This window comes from Cynocephalus volans, chromosome 6 (assembly GCF_027409185.1).
Source record: "Cynocephalus volans isolate mCynVol1 chromosome 6, mCynVol1.pri, whole genome shotgun sequence".
Taxonomy (NCBI): Eukaryota; Metazoa; Chordata; class Mammalia; order Dermoptera; family Cynocephalidae; genus Cynocephalus; species Cynocephalus volans.
Window position 1 is genome coordinate 158,623,738 of NC_084465.1, and position 5,967 is coordinate 158,629,704.

Here is a 5,967-nt window from a genome sequence, read left to right on the forward strand (position 1 = left end):
AATCGATATACAATATAGTCCATTTTCATGTCCCTTTACCAATTCTTCCTTTTCCTCCCTCCCTCTCCTCCCTGACCCCCACCAACATCATATCTGTTCATTTGTCTCAACAAAATCAAGGAATTGTTGTGATTATTGTGTCTTCTTCCCGCTCCCCTGCTCCACAGTTGTTTGTATATTTATTTATTTATTTTTGTTAGCTCCCACAAATAAGTAAGAACGTGGTATTTCTCTTTCTGTGCCTGGCTTATTTTACTTAATATAATTTTTAGGATCTGAACTCTTAACCTTGGTGTTACAACACTGCACTCTAACCAACTGAGCTAACTGGCCAGCCCTTAAGTGTCTTCTTATGGTTGAGTTTTAAGAGTTTTTTGTATATTCTGTATACAGATCCTTTATCAGATAAATGATCTGTAAAAAACTCCCCCCTGGGCTGTCTTAATTTCTTGATGGCATTCTCTGAAGCACAAAAGATTTTAATTTTAATCCAGCCAAATTTACCTATTTTTTATTTCTTGCTTGAGCTTCTGGTGTCATATCTAATAAACCATTACCTGAACAAAGCTGCAAATTTTTAGCTTACATTTAGGCTGTTGATCCATTTTGAGTTATTTTTATATACAGTGTGAGGTGGAGGTACATAGTCCTTTTCAAATTATTGCAAAACTGTGTCCAAGTCACATTCTTCACTGTTATTTTTCAATTACAGTATAATATTCAGTAAAGGTAGACTAAATGTTTCCAAAAGTAAACAAGAAAATCTTGGAAATTCTATCTGATGATGCTAAAAACTGATTAATAATCTGAAAAAAAGTCTCAAAGTAGCTGAGAATTTTCCTACCTACACTCACATGACAGAAAGCACTTCTCTTGAAATAACTTCAATCTTCTCTCTGAGGAAAAAAGGTAAAACTTTAAAAATTTTAAAGCTTAACCTCATAGAGAGACATTTGATCAATGTGTGACTTTATCTAGTGAGCATCCATCCTTTGAGCCCCTTCCTCCTCAAAGCCTATTTATTCTTACTGACATTTCTAATATGGTTGGTGACCAGATGAGAGAACAACAGAGAAGACGGGAAACAAGTACTCAAGAACCACAAGGGATAATTGTTTGTGACAAGTAGTGTCTTTCCTTTTCTTTACTCTCATTCATTTTTCAGATGCAAGAGTGCCTCTGAATTTTATATAGGAAAAAAACCCCCACAAAAACAGGTGGGCCATTAACTAACTGAAATAGCTATTTCTGATCAGAGCGCACCGTTAAACAGTATTAAATTGGGCTGGCCAGTTAGCTCAGTTGGGTAGAGCACAGCCTTATAACAACAACAGTATTAAATAGAAGCTGTAAGACATTTTAAATCTTCAACTCTTTTACAACCTCCAGACTTTCAAGGATGGAAAGAAGTGTTAATCTGTGCATTTACTGATTTATTAAGGGTCCTACTGGTTTGGTGGCTACCTTATCAGAGGCCCACTGAAACTTATGGGATTGTATTTGAAGACTAACAAACCTGTAGATATCAACACACTCATTCCTGACAATACTAATCTGCTCCTCCAAGGCTGGTCCTATGATGGACCATATCTATGGAAGCTTATTAGAGATGCAGACTTGCCAGCCCACCTTTGGACCTAGGAGTCAGAAATGCATTTTAATAAGATCCCTAGGGGATCAGCATGCACATCAAAAGCTTCAGCATCACTACTCTTACACTGTTCTGACAATTATTCAGGGATATCTATCTGACTTTTTAAAAATTTTTTCTTTTCTTTCTTTTTTTTTTTTTTTTTGAGAAAATAAGATTTAAGCTTTCTGAGAACTCCTCTTCTCAGAAAGAGTAAAATGCAAATATCTTTTACCGAATTTTCTAGGGATTAAGAATCATGATACCATTAGGCTAAACACAAAGACCCAGTATAACAGCACTATTTCAGGTATGTACCAGTGACCGGGCTATGGTGGCTGCTGAGGAGAAACAGCACCCATGCATAAACCACAGGATTGCTCTGGCCCATTGTATCCACTGGAGAGCTGTACCTGCATAACAGCACCCAGCAACCACAGGGCGGGGAGAAGGGCAGGTTAACCCTGCCAGGCTGTGCAAAGGGATGCCAACTCCACTTTTCCCAACTCCTTCAGGCCACCTTAGCCTCAATTTCTGTTCAAATTTCTTAACTACTCTCCTTGACACTCACTTGTGTTTATTTCGATATATTTTGGAAAAGCATGCTGAAACCCCATTCTGTTTAAAATCTCATGATTTTCCTTGCCACAAGTGCTTCCCCTTTTAACTCTACTGTATTAGTGATTCCACTATACTTCCCATTGTGTAGACATGACATTTCTCAGTCATCCTTGATACTACCCAGATGATCCCCACAGCCAATTACCAAGTCATGTGAATTTTACCTCTATTTCTCTGTTTCATCTTTTTCATTCCCAGGTCTTCATAACCTGTTACAGTAAGTCAAATTTAACCCCAAGGTGAGTTCATCTCCAGCCTTTTCTCAATTTAGCTATATCCTATTAACATATACCCCACAGATATACTCACACAAACGTACAAAATGTACACAAAGATATTCACTGAAGCACTGTTTCTATAGGCAAATAACTGAAAACAATTTAAATATCCATGGTGATAAAGTAAATTATGGTACATCTATAAAACGAATACCATGCAGCCATTAAAAATAAAAAACTGGTAGTATCAAACATACACATTACTTACACATATTCAGAAAGAAAAGAGCAAGTCACAGGTATATTAATTTATGCTATATGTGGTAGATCCTTTAAAAAAGATTTTTACTTATTTCAAACGCCGCCTCATTCAAAACGGCAACCATAAATTCATGAGGCTGGAAGCTAAGTACCATCTCCCACCGTTCCTCACACACACCCTAAGCTACAGTGAGGACAGCGACTCCCCCACCTCCTAAACCAAACGGTACTTTCAAATCCTGCAGTACTTTACGTATGGTCCCTGGTCTCTCTGCCCCGCTCCCTCAATTCCTACCCATCTTCAAGGTCCAAGCCCCATGACAGCTCCTGACAAGCCTTCTCCTTCTCCCACTTCCAAATCTCTGTGCTCCCAGCGAGGCATGCACTCAGCTACTGTATTATCAGACTGTGTGTGAGTCGAGGACCGGGACTCCGCGCTTGACCCCTCTGACCCCAGGTCCCCAGCGATGAATGCACGTGCAAGGGCATCAGAGAGAGGAAGGGGCGACTCGGAGCCATGCCTTCATTTGTTCTAACGAGCACCCAGGCTTCGCAGAAGTCTCGCCTGCCTCTGAACAATTCCAGTGTGCCCGCATTCTCACCACCACCCAACGGTTCAAGGGCCAAGGTGGTCCCAGCGTGTAGCTGAGGAACCTCCGAGGACTGCGGTCGTCGGCCCGAGGAGTCAAGCCAGGATTCGTGCCCGGTTCCGAGTTTTGTAGCGTCATCTCAGACCGCCTCCCAATCTTCCTCCTTGGAAATAGATATACACGCAACCAACCACGGGAAACCCTGAAGAAACTGTGTTCTTTTAAAAATCCTGTCCTGCGGCCCAGAGGACATAACGCGTACGTGCCCCTCGCCTTCGCGGGCAGAACGCAGCGTACCTGCGGGGCCCCCGAGCCGCCAAGTCTGTGAAGGAACCTGCGCCCACGTTGCGGCCCGGCGCCCGAAGTGATGCAACACCCAGACACCGCGGGAAGGAGGGGGACGGCTCAGCGCCGACCAATCAGCGCGAGTCACCTGAAACTTGCCAACAAGCCTGGCGCCGATTGGCAGGACGGCCCCGACCACGCCCATCCACCCTCACTGCGGAACCGCAGTGCTTGCTGGGAATGCGGCTCCGCTATATAATGGAAGCGGCCGCATCGAGACTTAATGTTGAGCCCGGGTTTGAGGCTGGATGTTTGATGCTGCACAGTGCGGCGCGGCTACATACTGAGATGTCGCGGGGATCGTGCTCAAGGCTGGGACCTGTGGGTGTCTGCACTGGGAAGGGACACCCAGGAGGGCTCATGTTCTTCGACTTACTTGCGTTTGTGACTATTCATCTAACTGGGCACTTAAGATTTGTTAATCTCACCACGTGTAATCATATCTAAAATCTGTATCCCCAAACACAAACTTCTGGAGCAGTGGCTTCCTTAATTATCCTGTGGGGCTGTGAGAAGCTAATCCCACGGCCGCTTTTCCCTTCGTCAATGGCAAGGTGCCCAATGTAACAAAAGAGAAGGAAGGGCCTAGCAACCAGCTTTAAAATTTTTATTGTACTTTGTTTAAAACGTTTCCTGTAATAAAACTGCTTATTTATTTATTATGATTGCTCTGTGTCTGCCTGGCATCTTCCAGATCTGCTGGTTAAAAGCAAGAGGGTCCGTGGAGCCACGCAAAAGGAGCAGCCTGAAGGGTTTGGTACCGGTGCCTATGCTGGAAACTTTAGGCCTTGACAAATTGAGAGTAGATTGGATGTAATTGCCTATTTTCTCCACTAGTGGGACAGAAAAAATTGATCTGACCCAGAATAGGTAGGAAGTACTTTCTTAGTAAGTTTCAGAATATTTTGATAGTCTGTTTAGCACTTATTCATCAGTTACTTAAGGTCTAGGCTGTACTGTCAAGAATTAGAGTAAGTGGTTTCATGTCCTCCATCCAAGGGGTAACTCACTTGAACGTACGTATTTAGTAGTTTATTATCTTGAGTTTATTAACTACAAGTATTTGAAAAGTGAAATTCTCACATTCCTCTAGTTGCCACCTTGTCCAGCTCATTTTTGTCACCTTTGGAGAGATCTGAGATAAGAGCAGGACAGACGGCTGGCTCCAGGACAAATGTGTCCAGGGAAAAAAGGTACTGGTGAAGTAGTGAAGTAGACTTAAGTCCAGTTATTTAAAAATGGGATTGAGGGCCAGCCCCATGGCTCACTCGGGAGAGTGCAGCACTGGGAGCGCAGCGGCGCTCCCGCCGCGGGTTCGGATCCTATATAGGGATGGCCGGTGCGCTCGCTGGCTGAGCACAGCGCAGCCGACACCAAGCCAAGGGTTGCGATCCCCTTACCGGTCACGTTAAAAAAAAAAAAAAAAGGATTGAGAAACATTTTATAGTACTGTTGGAAGGTATGGGAAGATTGTCTAGAAAAAAGTTAAGCAAATGAAAAAAATAATTCCAAGAACAAGTTAACTGGCCAAAATATACTACTTGGATTAAGGAATTGAATCATTTTTCAGAGTAGGAAGTCAATAGGTAATGTCTAAAACTGAAAAACCAAGAAATCACAGCAGAAGTGTATGTTAGGTGAAAATATGGAGATAAATATCAGAGCAAACAGATGAAATTATTGAAGGTGATATCTGAGGAGCAGGAATTGGGGGGGGCAATGCCACTGATGTCACTTATTTGCTTTGGAGATGAATTGACAGATTTAAATATAGCTACAATTTCTTTCACTTTCCTCTCATTGAGAATTGAGGGTCTGTGTCCCCTCCCTTTGAGTCTGGGTAGGCTGTCTGTTTTTACCTGTAGAATACAGTAGAAGTGACTTTGAGCCAGTTTCTGGACCCAGGCCTTAAGAAACTGGCAGCAAGTGTGCTTCTTGGCTCTGGGAACACTTACTTGCTCCTGGAACCTAGTTGCCATGTCGTAAGGTAAGCCATGGACTAAGTGGATGGGCCATCTTAGAATCAGATCCTCTAGCCACGGCTGAACCATCCCAATGACACCATGTGGAGCCTGAGATGAGCAGTTCCCAATGAGCACTGACCAAACTGCATGTTTTTGAGCAAAATAAATGATTGTTACTGTGATAGTTTGCTATGCAGAAATATATATGGTATAAATGTGATTTACATCAAGAGAAGGTGGAACATTTGAATTATTTATCCTGCTGATTGGTTGTTTCCATTCTTCTTGAAGTCTAAAGACTGAAAAAAACAAGAATACAGAATGACTCTTGAAGCCAC

The 5,967-nt window shown here is 42.7% G+C and overlaps 1 protein-coding gene and 1 non-coding gene across 3 annotated transcripts in view; both read right to left on the bottom strand.

Moving 5' to 3' along the window:
* IARS1 (isoleucyl-tRNA synthetase 1) overlaps positions 1-3,696 on the bottom strand; it is an 80,656-nt gene extending 76,960 nt beyond the window's left edge. The window contains exon 1 of one of the 2 annotated variants that reach the window (XM_063099099.1): positions 3,618-3,696. The gene's annotated coding sequence lies outside the window, so the exon portion shown is untranslated. Of the gene's footprint in view, positions 1-844; positions 895-3,617 lie in introns of those variants that run through there. The other variant, XM_063099100.1, reaches the window with a different exon arrangement.
* Positions 1,941-2,073, bottom strand: LOC134381420 (small nucleolar RNA SNORA84). Its single transcript, XR_010024008.1, has one exon. It is a non-coding gene; the product is annotated as a small nucleolar RNA SNORA84 (small nucleolar RNA).
* Positions 3,697-5,967: the final 2,271 nt, after the last annotated feature.